Source organism: Bufo gargarizans, chromosome 6 (assembly GCF_014858855.1).
Source record: "Bufo gargarizans isolate SCDJY-AF-19 chromosome 6, ASM1485885v1, whole genome shotgun sequence".
Classification (NCBI taxonomy): domain Eukaryota; kingdom Metazoa; phylum Chordata; class Amphibia; order Anura; family Bufonidae; genus Bufo; species Bufo gargarizans.
The window spans coordinates 33,416,425-33,432,129 of record NC_058085.1 but is presented as its reverse complement, the minus strand read 5'-3'; positions in this window follow the sequence as shown (position 1 = coordinate 33,432,129).

Below are 15,705 nucleotides of genomic sequence, written 5' to 3'. Positions count from 1 at the left end.
GAATTAGGGAAGGGTTACATCATTGGGCCTTTTACAACATCCCCGTTCGAGTGGTGGAGGGTCAGCCCCATAGGGGTCGTGACAGGCAAGTTCAACAACAAGGAGAGACTGATATTCGATCTGTCGGCTCCTCATGGCACACATACGCCTAGTCTTAATTCTCTCATACCGGCAGAGGAGGTCAGTATGGTGTACGCCTCCATTGATCAGGCTATCGCACTGATCTTAGCGACAGGTCCCGGGGCCATTTTATCTAAGGCAGACATATCAGATGTGTTTAAGTTAATCTCGATCAGGCCAGAGCTTTGGCAATGGCATGGGATCAAGTGGAATTCTTCTTATTATTTTGCCACAAAATTGACTTTTGGGTCCCGTAGCAGTCCTTGGATTTTTGATCAACTGGCGAAAGCCCTACATTGGATCCTCGAGAATAAGTTTGAGTGCGAACATGTTATACATTACTTAGACGACTTCCTGCTGATTGAGTCTCCTCAGGGCCCGCAAGGCAATCTCCAAAGTCTCCTAGCATGCTTCACGCAATTAGGGATTCCCGTTTCCCCCAAAAAGGTTGATGGTCCTGCCACTGTCATTACATTTTTGGGCATTGTCTTGGATACAGGCAGCATGTCTGCCAGGCTACCAGTAGACAAGTTGGTCAGGGTCCGGGAAGTTATTCACACATTCACCGTAGACAGGGTCACCACGAAGGTACATCTTCAATCTTTATTGCGCATGCTTAATTTTGCCATGCGCGTTATCCCTCAAGGTAGGTCTTTTGTAGCAAGGTTACTACCACTCCTGTCAGAGGCCCCCTGTCAGGACAGTCCGGTGTTCCTAGATAATCAGGCACTAGCAGATTTAGGCATGTGGGACCATTTTTTAAGACACTGAAATGGCGTGTCCATGTTCATTCCAGCAGTTTCAGATAACTCCCCCATTTTGTTTTCCAGCGGAGCAGTGAACACAGGTTTCGCTGCAATTTTTGGCCCCCATTGGCTAAATGGGACCTGGTCAAGAGAGTGGCTCGAGGCCACGGGAGTTCGTCAATCAGCAGAGGCAGGGCTCTTGTATCCTATGGTGACGGCGGCTTATGTTTGGGGTAGCCCTTGTGACCGTGGTCTTTACCTCCAGCAGTTCCGCCGTCATCACCATCCTTGAGAGTGGCAAAACTAAGTCACAACCGGCCATGGCCTTCCTTAGGCGTCTGGTGCAGTTATCCCTCCAGCACCATTTCCTGGTCCACGGCTCCCTCATTCATGATGCACAGATGGTAGCAGTGGACGCCCTAGCTAAGCATGATTACTCTCTGTTTTCCCAGGTCTGTCCCGAAGCCAACTCATCAAGGACTCCGTCTCCTCATCCCGCCTCGCTAATTTGCCACTAAACCAGTACCTAGCCGCTGCCCATGGGCTGTTTTCCAGGTCTCTTTCGGCCAATACCACCAAAGCGTACAACACTGGCTGGCAGCTGTATTGTACATTCCTACAGGAGCATGCGCCAGGTGCCCTCGGTCATATCGATCGCATACTTGCCTTTATCGGATACTGTCATGTGCACCGGCACCTATCATATGGCACCGTGCGGACTTATTTGGCAGGGGTGCAACATCATTTATCCCTTTCCCATCCAAATTTAACATCGTTGTTTTCCAGCCATGCGGTCAAGGCCACGTTGAAGGGTTTACAGAATAGTACCCCCGGTGTAAGCTCCCGTAGACAGCCCATTTCCGGCCAGATATTCAGAGACATGTCCGATTTACTAGATTTAATGCCCTTTGGTGCTCTACATAGCTTGGTAATCAAGGCGGCCATCTATTTGTCTTTTTACGGTTTCATGAGGCCAGGGGAGTTTTCCTCGTCATCACCCAGTAGGCCATTCCTAGCTCGTTGGCAGTTGGCCCCTAGCCCAGAGGGCTTCGTCCTCTCTCTACCCGTGACCAAGACTTCCCAGTCAGGCCCCCCTACCCACATTAAGTTTTTCCGGATGACGCACAAATGGTGTCCTGTCCTCGTGCTACAGCAGTTCTGTGGGGTTTTGGGCGCTCTCGGCCCTAACACTCCCCTGTTACCCTTCGGGACAGTAGCATTGTCCACCTCCCAGATCATCTCGCATGTACGTATCCTGGCAGTACATTTAGGCTTGGACCCACTCACAGTGTCAAGTCATTCCTTTAGGATTGGGGCGGCTTCCGCTGCTTCCAAGAATCGAGTGCCGGCTCACATTATTCGTAAATTGGGCCGGTGACGATCCTCTTGTTTTAATCGATATGTTCCCAACCCCACAGGGGAGATTTCATGTGCGTTTCAGACATTGGTGTTGTAATATGTTAATAAAGTGTTGGTATTTCATGCTGGTGTTTTGGCCTCTTTCAGGTATACTCTCGACGGTAACGGTTATGGCACAACTCAGACCGTTGGCATATTTTATGGGTTAGGTAGGTCGAGTCCTGTCACATATAGCCCCGATCACAAGTAGCAAGGCCGAGTTATTGGCCTGAATTTGTGGGAGGGGCGCCCTGGCCTTTATCAGCTGCTCACCCTCGTCATCAGGGCACGGATAGCAGCAGCAGTATTCCCCTCCCAGCCCACCCCTTTTCTCTACTCTCTCACAGGGTATGCCCTCTTTCAGGTATACTCTCGACGGTAACGGTTATGGCACAACTCAAACCGTTGGCATATTTTATGGGTTAGGTAGTTCGAGTCCTGTCACATATAGCCCCGATCACAAATACTATTATAGATCTGACTGTGATCAGTTTTGATCACTTACAGATACTATAAAAGTACAAATGCTGATTAGCGATCCGCTAATCAGCGAATCAGTGACTGCGGTGTGGTGGGCTGGGCGCTAAACAATCGCTAAACTACCTAACCAAGGGGCCTAAACTATCCTAAAACCTATCAGTCAATACCAGTGGAAAAAAAAAGTGACAGTTTGCACTGATCACTTTTTTCCTTTCACTAGTTGATTGACAGGAGCGATCAAGGGGTTAATTGGGGTGATAGGGGGTGATCTGGGGCTAAGTGTGTGGTGTTTAGTGCTACTCACTGTGATGCCTGCTCCTCTGCTGAGACCAACCGACAAAAAGGACCAGCAGAGAAGCCATTTAACACATCATATTTACAAATATGTGTTAACTGGCTTCTGATTTGTTTTTTTAAAAAATCATCAGCTTGCCAACCACAATCATTGGCTGGCAAGCTGATGACGTGACCCCCCTCTAACTTTTGCCGGTCCGCGATGCACATGCGCGGGCCGGCTAAGCGCGTCATCTCGCGTCTTGCGAGATGACGCATATATGCGTGACTGTGCCTGGGACTGCCGCCTCCGGAATGCGATCCTGCGTTAGGCAGTCCGGAGGCGGTTATTGGGGTTTGGGGTCAAGTTCGGGTCCTGAACTCGAACTTTTTTCCGAAGTTCGGCCGAACCCGTCGAACCCGAACATCCAGGTGTCCGCTCAACTCTACTCATGAGATATCGTCTCTGTCAAAAACAAAGTTCACTAACAGATAGTCTATCCCATTACTTCTGTACACAAGATTATGAAGACCTCTGATTGCAGCTATAGATGCTGTCTTTTGGGTCAAGGTGTATACCAGAGAGTTTCATCAGGACATGCTGTGGGTTTTACACCTCAATTATTATAACCTTTGCCCTCTGATAAGCTTATGGACTGTCTTGATTCAAGATCTCAGGTGGTGCTTACTAGAATTTATTCTTACCAGAGGGAAATACTTCCAGATCTCTACCCAGTTATCATCACCACCACCACCGATGTCTCTGCAGAGATCCTTGGTTCAGGACTGTGAGACAAGACAAGTCTAATGATGAGATGGACAGGAGACTCAACAACATAATATGGTTAATATTAATGTGCCCAAATGAATGGATCTGTTTCTAAAACAGAAAATGTCCTAGAAAATTCCACAAAGTCTAGGATCCACAGTGTAATTCTCCACAGTCAAGTTATATCAGCTCTCGCTTAACTCCATAGGTTCTGTAATGTTGTCTTCAAATCTAAATAGTAAAGAAAATAGGCCCAACCACAAGGATATGTTTTAAAGTCAAATGTTTATTAACGAGTAACAAGTCTTGAGATCTTACTGTGATACTGTGAAATATTCTATGCACATGGTGGATCCACAGCTGCATTATCTGGAGTCTATTAGTTTTATTGATAACAGAGGTTTAGTTATAATTGCAGACATTTCTTTGGCTACGTTTACATCATCAGTAACCTGATCCAGCATAGAACAACCTGCTCAAGTTTTCAGGATCCGGCATTTCCAGATAATGAGGCTCACTTCGGGACCCAATAGACTATAATGGGATCCAGCTGGCAAAAAATGTTGTATGAAATGGTTTTTGTCCACCTGAAACCTGTTAGTGCTGTAAATTGACTTCCATTTGTCTTGTATGACATTTACCTTTACTTTATGTTTACATTTTTTCTGTGTACTATTCATTAATAAAAAAAAGCTAAAAAAAATGATGACTTTCCTAAGTTTAAAAAATTTGATTTGTCGCTGAAACATTTCCTTCCTTCTGGACATTTTATCTTTCCACATACATTACCTCAAAAAGTTTTCTCCCCTTAATGACTCCTCTGATGTTTAACAAGATTTGATTTATCAATAAAACATTCTGAGCATAAATATGGCTTCTCCCCTGTGTGAATTCTCTGATGTGCAGCAAGATAAGATTTATCTGTAAAGCACTTTCCACATTCCGAGCATGAACATGGTTCGTCCCTGTGTGAATTTTCTGATGTTTAACAAGATTTGATTTATCTGTAAAACACTTTCCACATTACATAGTAACATAGTTAATACGGTTGAAAAAATACATCAAGTTCAACCAAGGGATATGTGGGGACGCGAATCCCAGAAGGAAGCGAGACTCTGATTTCTACACGTTTTCATAAGCAATTATGTTTTTTACTTTTAAGAATTCGTCTAAACCCTTTTTGAAACTGTCCACTGTTCCTGCTATGACCACATCCAGAGGAAGTCTATTCCACAGATTCAAGGTTCTTACAGTGAAGAAGTTTTGACTCTTCTGGAGACTGAACTTTTTCTTCTTTCATTGGAGGCAGTGCCCCCTTGTCTTTTGAGCACATTTTACATGGAACAGCTTTTCACCGTATTTTTTGTATGGCCCATTGATATACTTGTACAGGTTAATCATGTCCCCTCTTAGACGTCTCTTCTCGAAACTAAATAAATTCAATTCTTTTGCTCTTTCTTCATAACTAAGACACTCCAGGACCCTTATCATTTTAGTCGCTCTCCTCTGTACTTTTTCCAGCTACAGTGCATCCTTTCTATGTACTGGTGCCCAGAACTGGACTGCGTATTCCAGATGAGGCCGCACCAGCGCTTTGTAAAGTGGTAGTATTACATCCCTGCCCCGCGAGTCCATGTTTCGTTTAATGCATGACAATATCCTGGTGGCCTTAAAAGCAGCTGACTGACATCTTATACTATAATTTAATCTACCATCCACAAGTACACCTAAATCCTTCTCCATAAGTGACTCTCCCAGTGCTACATCACCTAGGACATATGAAGCACAGAGATTATTACTACCAAGATGCATAACTTTACATTTGTCCACATTGAACCTCATTTGGCAAGTTAATGCCCAATTACTCAGAGTGTTTAAGTCAACTTGTAGTTTGTGGACATCTTCCATAGACCGTACAGTTTTACACAGCTTAGTGTAATCTGCAAAAATAGATATGGTGCTATTATTCCCGTCCTCAATATCATTAATAAATAAATTAAATAATAAAGGGCCCAGCACTGAACCTTGGGGTCACCACTTATAACCTGGGACCATTCTTAATAGGAATCATTGACCATAACTCTCTGGACACGGTCCTTTAGCCAGTTTCCAATCCAATTACAAACTATACTTTTCAAGCCAATAGACCTTACTTTACTTATTAAGCATCTATGAGGGACAGTATCAAAAGCCTTTGTAAAATCCAGAAACACTACATCCACAGCTGCCCCTCTGTTCAGGCTACTCACCTCCTCATAAAAACAAATCAGGTTAGTCTGATAACTTCTGTCCTTAGTAAACCCATGCTGGTTATCACTTATAATATTATTTATAGTCACATATTCCTGTATATAGTCTCTTAAGATTCCTTCAAACATTTTTCCCACAACAGAAGTTAAATTACCTGTGGAGGACCTTGATCTTTTTTTGAATATGGGCACCACGTTTGCCTTGCGCAATCACTTGGCACTGTACCAGTCCCTAGAGAATCCTTAAAAATTATAAACAGGGGCACAACAATGACTGAACAGAGCTCTTTAAGCACTCTTGGGTGTAATCCATCTGAACCCAGAGTTTTGTTCACATTTACCCTATTTAACTTCTCCTGGACCATATCTACAGTTCGCCAATTGAGTATATCACTGGATGTACTAACAACCCCGGCGCCACAGATATCAGCTCCTTTCTCTTCTTTTGTATATAAGGAGCTAAAAAACCTATTTAGGAACTCTGCCTTTTCCTTATCTTCAGTGACTACCCCCCCATTACCATTATTTAGGGGACCTACCTGCTCATACCTAGGTTTTTTAGAATTTATTTATTTAAAAAGGTTTTTGGGATTTGTTTTGCTTTCTTTTGCTACCTGCTGTTCGCTTTGTATCTTTGCTAATTTTATCTCCTTTTTGCAGATTTTATTAAGCCCTTTGTAATCTTCAAACGCTACAGCTAACCCCTCAGATTTGTATTTTTTTTTAAATGCCCTCTTTTTGTCTTTTATTGCTTCTTTTACAGTAGCTGTAAGCCATGGGGGGTTTAATTTTTGTCGTTTATACTTGTTACCTAAAGGGATAAATTTTGTAGTGCAATTACTCAATGCAGATTTGAAGCTCTCACATTTATCCTCTGTATTATTATATGACAGTAGCTGCTCCCAGTCTATGCCCTGAAATGCTGTCCTCAACCGAGGGAAATTAGCCTTTTTGAAATTCAGTGTCTTTGCTTTGCCTGACAGAGTTTTATTTTTATAGTTAAGGGGGATATAGTTATATTGTGGCAGGGTGGATACAAATCAATGATTTTTTAAAATAAAAAATAAAATAAGATTTTTTTTATTTAAATCAGATTTTTTTTATTTAAATCAGATTTTTTTATATAAAATGCTTTTTGAGGAAAATATATTACCATCCAAAGGTTATTTCATTATGATATAAAGATTACTTTTTTAATTATGTAGAATAAGGCTGTATATGTTGAATTTTTTGTTAAATTCCATTAATCCATTCACAATGTCATGCTCTTCCAGAGGTTTTTGTAAGATTACTGGGTAGTTTCTCTGCCTACAAGATATTATCAGATGCTTGGTTTAATTTTGGAGTTCTCAAAAAACTGAATTTATAACATGAAAAGAGTTGAGAAAAAGATCTTAATCCTAACTTCTACAAACCTATAAAAACAGAATCAACCCCTTCAGTGCTAAGTTTAAAGTTCAGTGAATAGAATATAAACAATATTTCTTCATCACTTTCACTTCAAAATATCACTTTCTTGTGTAGGCTGGGCTGACAGTCTAAGTTTCTTAAAATATATATTTTTTTCTTTAGCCAAATTAGTTAACAAACATGGATGTTTAAGCAAATAACATGTATGTTGTTGTTTTTGACAGAGACGATATCTCATGAGTAGAGTTGAGCGGACACCTGGATGTTCGGGTTCGACGGGTTCGGCCGAACTTCTGAAAAAAGTTCGAGTTCAGGACCCGAACTTGACCCCGAACCCCATTAACTGCCTCCGGACCGCCTAACGCAGGATCACGTTCCAGAGGCGGCAGTCCCAGGCACAGTCACGCATATATGCGTCATCTCGCGAGACGCGAGATGACCCGCTTAGCCGGCCCGCGCATGCGCATCGCGGACCGGCAAAAGTTAGAGGGGGGTCACGTCATCAGCTTGCCAGCCAATGATCGTGGCTGGCAAGCTGATGATTTTTTTAAAAACAAATCAGAAGCCAGTTAACACATTATATTTGTAAATATGATGTGTTAAATGGCTTCTCTGCTCCTCTGCTGGTCCTTTTCGTCGGTTGGTCTCAGCAGAGGAGCAGGCATCACAGTGAGTAGCACCAAACACCACACACTTAGCCCCAGATCACCCCCTATCACCCCAATTAACCCCTTGATTTGTTTTGTTTTTTATCTAAAAAAATCGGATTTGTTTTATTTAAATCAGATTTTTTTTATTTAAATCAGATTTTTTCATATAAAATGCTTTTTGAGGAAAATATATTACCATCCAAAGGTTATTTCATTATGAAATAAAGATTACTTATTCAATTATGTAGAATAATTATGTTTAATTTTTTGTTAAATTCCATTAATCCATTTACAATGTCATGCTCTTCCAGAGGTTTTTGTAAGATTACTGGGTAGTTTCTCTGCCTACTAGATATTATCAGATGCTTGGTTTAATTTTGGAGTTCTCAAAACTGAATTTATAACATGAAAAGAGTTGAGAAAAAGATCTTAATCCTAACTTCTACAAACCTATAAAAAAAGAATCAACCCCTTCAGTGCTAAGTTTAAAGTTCAGTGAATAGAATATCAACAATATTTCTTCATCACTTTGACTTCAAAATATCACTTTCTTGTGTAGGCTGGGCTGACAGTGTACGTTTCTTAAAATATATATATTTTCTTTATCCAAATTAGTTAACAAACATGGATGTTTAAGCAAATAACATGTTGTAATGATATTGTTTCAGTTGAATAAATCCTATTTAAATTGTTATTATTAAGGTAATGATTATTTTTCTCCATCCTAAGTACAACAGAAAAATTGTCCAAATATGAATCTTTATGTAAAAAACTATGATTTAAATCAAGCCTTACTGACTAGTGATTCAAATCGTGATTTAAATCGGTTTGATTTAAATCAAATCCACCCTGTATTGTGGTCACTATTACCTAGTGTTTCCTGAACAGTAACATTACAAACAAGCTCTGCATCGTTAGAAATTACCAGATCCAATAGAGCATCACCCCTAGTGGGAGCTTCTACATTCTGGACATGAAAATGGCTTCCCCCCTGTGTGAATTCTCTGATATATTACAAGATATGATTTATCTCTGAAACATTTTCCACATTATGAACGAGAAAGTATCTTATCTCTAGTGTGAGTTCTTCGATGACAAAGAAGGGTTGACTTCTGAGTAAAACATTTCCCACATTCTGAACATGAAAAAGGCTTCTCCCCCGTGTGAGTTACTTGATGTCTAACAAGATCAGATTTCTGGATATTTTCCACACTCTGTACATGAATACGGTTTCTCTCCTGTGTGACTTCTTTAATGTATAACAAGATATGATATATCTGTAAAATATTTCCCACATTCTGAGAAGGAATATGGATTCTCTCCTGTGTGAATTTTTAAATGCTTTTTAAGATGTGACTTATAAGTAAAGCATTTCTCACATTCTGGGTAGGAAAATCGCTTCTCCCTTGTGTGAATTCTCTGATGTATAATAACATTTGATTTGATTTTAAAACATTTTTCTCATTCTGAGCATTAATATGGCTTCTCTCTTGTGTGAATTTTTTAATGCTTTTCAAGATTTGATTTACGAGAAAAGCATTTCTCACATTCTGGGCAGGAAAATAGTTTCTCCCTGTGTGAATTCTCTGATGTATAATAAGATTAGATTTTTTTGTAAAACATTTTCCATTTACTAATACAAGTTAGCGAGAACAATTTAGAGTCAGTTTGGGTTACGTTGCAGCTTGATAATCATAAGGTAACTCGTGTAGGTGATATATAGACCACCTGGCCATGTCAAAGAATTAGATCTACTAGTTCAGGAAATGGCTAAAATGAAATTGAAAAGGGAAGTTATCATTATGGGAGACTTTAATCTTCCTGATGTAAACTGGAAAACCAAAATAGCTAGTTCTGCCAGGCGTACAAATATTCTAAATTCCCTACTGGGATTATCTCTACACCAAGTAGTTGAGGAGCCAACCCGGAAAAAGGCCATTTTAGATTTAGTATTTAGAATTTGGTATCTGATATTAATGTAGGGGAAAGTTGGGGATCTAGTGATCATCAGTCAGTGTGGTTTACTATAATTACAGTGACTGAGTCACGCCACACAAAAACAAAGTTTCAGCTTTTAGAAAAACAGGCTTTTCTAAAATTAGATTAGTGGTATACGAGTCCCTATTAGACTGGAACAGTTTCAATGGAGTCCAGGAGAAATGGGACTACTTAAAAGTGGCACTATTGAAGGCAACAGATAATTGCATTAGGCTTGTCAGTAAAAGCAAAAAAAATGAAGAGACCGCTGTGGTACTCAGCAGAAGTGGCAAAAATCATAAAAAAATAAATAAAAGATAGCATTTAGTAATTGTAAAAAAAAAAAAAAAAAAAAAAAAAAGGATGATGGGGAAATATATAAGATTAGGCAGAGAGAAGCCAAGCAAGTTCTAAGAGCTTCTAAAGCACAGGCAGAAGATAAATTAACTCAGTCAGTGAAAAAAGGTGATAAGGCATTCTTCAGATACATAAATGAAAAAAGGAAATTAAAACAAGGAATTACCAAATTAAAAACAAAAGAAGGAAGGTATATGGAAGAAGATACATAACTAGCTGACTGCCTCAATGAATACTTCTGTTCAGTTTTTACAAAGGAAAAGGAAGGAAAAGGACCTCAGTTAGGAATTAATATTTTGATGCATGTGTCTTTACAGAGGAAGAGGTTCTAAGTCAGCTGTCTAAAATTAATACAAATAAATCACAGGGGCCTGATGGGATACACCCAAAGCTATTAAAAGAGCTTAGCGGTGTACTAGCAAAACCATTAACAGATTTATTTAACCAATCACTGGTAACAGGAGTCGTCCCAAAAGATTGGAAATTAGCAAATGTTGTGCCCATTCACAAGAAAGCTAGTAGGGAGGAATCGGGCAACTATAGGCCAGTAAGCCAATGGAAACCATACTTAACCACCTCCCGGTCACATTAACGCCGATAGGCTTTAGGACGGTGGTGCTCTCAGGTCTCGATGATGCCAATAGGCGTCATCTCGTGAGACCCGAGATTTTCTGTGAACGCGCGCGAGTTCATGTCAGAGCCATGAGAGCAATTTAAACTACAGCCTGCCAGCGCTGATTATTGGCTGGCAGGCTGTAGATTTTTAAAATAACCAATGAAATGGGTATGTCAGACACTATTTTGTAAATAGTGTCTTATATACCTGCTACCTGGTCCTCTGGTGCTCCGTTTTGCTTGGATCGACCACCAGAGGACACAGGCAGCTCTGTAAGTAGCACCAATCACCAGACATACACTACACCCCCCCCCTGTCGCTTATTAACCCCTGATCACCCCATATAGACTCCCTGATCACCCCCCTGTCTTTAGTCACCCCCCTGTAAGGGTCCCTCATCACCGCCAGGTAGTTAGCAGCCAGCCCACCGCAGTCACTGATTAGTTGCTGATTAGCGTCATCGCTGTCGCTAATCAGCACTAGTACTATATAGTATCTGTAAGTGATCAAGACTGATCGCAATCAGATCTATATCAGTACATTAGGGTCACCTTAGGCACTTCAAAAAATGCAGTGTTCGCCCGATCAGGCCTGATCTTGTGCGCACACTTGCGTTCAGTCCGCCCCACCGCAGTGACAGAATTTTTTTTTCTGAGCACTGCAAAAACACTGTAAAATCGCTGCGCCGCTTTAAAGATTACTTTTAATCTTTATTAGCGATCGCAGCTTTACTTCGCAAGCATTTCTTTTTACTAGGCAGGTGTGCTCTTTTTTCTGGGTAGTCTCATAGGAATACCCCCTAAATTTAGTTAGTGTAAAATGGCAAAAAAGGGGTACTCCACTGAAAAGGCCTACAGGATTCTGGCCCTGATGGATGAAAGCGATGGGGACGCCTCACCCGCCGAATCCAGTGGCTCAGAATATGAACCTGCAGACAGCAGTGGCACTCTAACCGCTAGTGAAGATGACGAGGTTGAGGTCCCTGCTACGGTCAGGCGTACCCGACCCCATGAGCCTCAGAGTGGTTCTAGCGCGGCACATCCTGGACCTTCTACCAGCACTGCCATATTCCCTGGTGAAGTGGCGAGCACCAGAAGGGAAGTTCAAGCTGGTACGGTGGCACGTGCATTAACTCCTCCGTCGCAGCCACTATGTTCACAGGCCCATAGAGCCCTTAGTATCCCAGAGGTGCTGGCAGACCCTAATTGGCAATCCCCTGCTTCCGCCGCATCCGTATTGCCCCCTTTCAGTTTGGAGTTCGCATGGAGACAGCTCATTTAGGATCGGCCCTTGAGTTTTTTGAGCTGTTCTTCACCGCGGATCTCTATGACTTAGTTGTGGCAGAAACCAACTGCTACGCCACAGACTATATAACCGACAATCCGGAAAGCTTCTATGCCCAGCCTTTCCGGTGGAAACCAGTCACATTTTCCGAATTTAAAATATTTTTGGGCCTTATCCTCAGCATGGGTCTAACAAAAAAAAAATGTATTGTGGTCCTATTGGTCTAAAGACCCAATACATTACCTGCCCTTGTTCTCTGCCGCAATGTTAAGGGCACGTTTTGAGGTCATCATGCGCTTTATGCATCCAAGAGGCCACCCTCCTTGAGACTGGCTCCACAAAATTCAGCCCCTCATAGACAATTTGTCATCCAGATTTGCAGATGAGTATACCCCCAAACATCTGCATAGATGAGTCCCTTATACATTTTACCGGGCGCCTTGGCATCAAACAGTACATCCCCAGCAAGCGCGCCCGGTATGGGGTAAAACTGTATAAGCTCTGTGAAAGGGTCTATGAGGGGAAAAGACTCAAAACTGGAGCTGGTTGGATGCCCTGACTACCTGGGGAGCAGTGGCAAGAATGTCTGGTGTCACCCTTAGTCCACAAGGGATACCTCTTATACATGGAAAATTTTTACACAAGTGTGGCCCTCTTTCGGCACTTAAATCTAGTTGGAATTTAATGCTGTGGCACCGCGCGACCTAGTCGCCGGGACTTCCCCCAACGGCTCATTAATACCCTCTTTCACGGGGGGAGAGGGCTGCCTTGTGTGACCAAGAACTGCTTGTGGTAAAGTGGAGGGACAAGAGGGACGTTTAGCTTCTGTCCACCATTCACGCAGACATGACAGTAGAAATTGAAAGGGCAACTGGAGTCATTGAGAAACCCCTCTCTGTCCACGACTATAACCTTCACATGGGAGGGGTGGACTTCAATGACCAGAGGTTGGCTCCCTATTTAGCGTCCCGCCGCACCAGACGCTGGTATAAGAAGGTGCCTGTTTATTTAATTCAATTGGCCGTCTATAATAGTTTGGTTCTCAACAGTAAGGCTGAGAGAACGGAATCCTTCCTAAAATTCCAGGAAGAGACCATTTCAGAACTCCTGTATCCAGGAGGGTACGTGCCCCAAGTCCCTGATGTAGTGAGCCGGCTACATGCCAGACACTTCCCGAGTGTCTATCCTGGTACTGTCACGGAAGGTGTACAGAAAACTAGAAGACAAAATGAAGATCCGACTGACTGGATCCAAAACTAAGGAACAACAGGGAGAGCCCTGCAACAGACCTGGCTCTCTCCCTAACTGCTCAGCCTATGCAAAAATCTCAATGGTAGATGATTGCATATCCTCGTACCTCGACTGTATAACACCTGAACACCCTATAATAGTGAGGGGACACGACCACCGGCTCCCTACACTTGATACGGAGGGAGTCAGGGTCACCTGAGATCCAGCAAACAGGAAAACACAAATGAATACATAGTAACATAGTACATAAGGCCAAAAAAAGACATTTGTCCATCCAGTTCGACCTGTCATCCTGCAAGTTGATCCAGAGGAAGGCAAAAAAACCCTGTAAGGTAGAAGCCAATTTTCCTCACTTTAGGGGAATAAAAATTCCTTCCCGACTCCAATCAGGCAATCAGAATAAATCCCTGGATCAACGATATCTCTCTAGTAGCTATAGCCTGTAATATTATTACGCTCCAGAAATACATCCAGGCCCCTCTTGAATTCCTTTATTGTACTCACCATCACCACCTCCTCAGGCAGAGCGTTCCAGAGTCTCACTGCTCTTACCGTAAAGAATCCTCTTCTATGTTTGTGTACAAACCTTCTTTCCTCCAGACGCATAGGATGTCCCCTCGTCACAGTCACCGTCCTGGGAATAAATAGATGACGGGATAGATCTCTGTACTGACCCCTGATATATTTATACATATTAATTAGATCTCCTCTCAGTCGTCTTTTTTCTAAAGTGAATAACCCTAATTTTGATAATCTTTCAGGGTACTGTAGTTGCCCCATTCCAGTTATTACTTTAGTTGCCCTCCTCTGGACCCTCTCCAGCTCTGCTATGTCTGCTTTGTTTACTGGAGCCCAGAACTGTACACAGTACTCCATGTGTGGTCTGACTAATGATTTGTAAAGTGGTAGGACTATGTTCTCATCACGGGCATCTATGCCCCTTTTGATGCAACCCATTATCTTATTGGCCTTGGCAGCAGCTGCCTGACACTGTTTTTTGCAGCTTAGTTTGCTGTTTATTAAAATTCCTAGATCTTTTTCCATGTCAGTGTTACCGAGTGTTTTACCATTTAATAAGTACGGGTGACTTGCATTATTTCTTCCCATGTGCATAACTTTACATTTGTCAGTGTTAAACCTCATCTGCCACTTATCTGCCCAAGCCTCCAATCTATCCAGATCCCTCTGTAGTAGTATACTGTCCTCTTCAGTGTTAATTACTTTACACAGTTTAGTGTCATCTGCAAAAATTGATATTTTACTATGCAAGCCTTCTACAAGATCATTAATAAATATATTGAAGAGAATAGGGCCCAATACTGACCCCTGAGGTACTCCACTAGTGACAGTGACCCAATCTGAGTGTGTACCGTTAATAACCACCCTCTGTTTTCTATCACTGAGCCAGTTACTTACCCACTTACAGACGTTTTCTCCCAGTCCGAGCATTCTCATTTTATATACTAACCTTTTATGTGGTACAGTGTCAAATGCTTTGGAGAAGTCAAGATACACGACATTCATTGATTCGCCGCTGTCAAGTCTAGAACTTACCTCCTCATAGAAACTGATTAAATTTGTCTGACATGATCGATCCCTCACGAAGCCATGCTGATATGGCGTTATTTGCTTATTTCCGTTAAGATGCTCTAACATAGCATCTCTCAGAAAACCTTCAAACAGTTTACCCACAACAGATGTTAAACTTACCGGCCTATAGTTTCCAGGCTCTGTTTTTGGACCCTTTTTGAATATTGGCACCACATTTGCCATGCGCCAATCCTGTGGGACATTCCCTGTCAATATAGAATCTGCAAATATCAGAAATAAGGGTCTGGCTATGACATTACTTAATTACCTTAGGATACGGGGGTGTATGCCATCCGGCCCTGGCGATTTGTCTATTTTAATCTTTTTAAGTCGCTGATGTACTTCTTCCTGGGTCAGACAGGACACTTTTAATGGGGAATTTATTTCAACATTCGGCATGTCATCTGACAGTTTATTTTCCTCAGTGAATACATTGGAGAAAAAAATATTTAACAGCTTTGCTTTCTCCTCGTCGCTCTCTGCGACTCCCCCCTCATTACTCTTTAACGGGCCGACACCTTCAGATTTATACTTT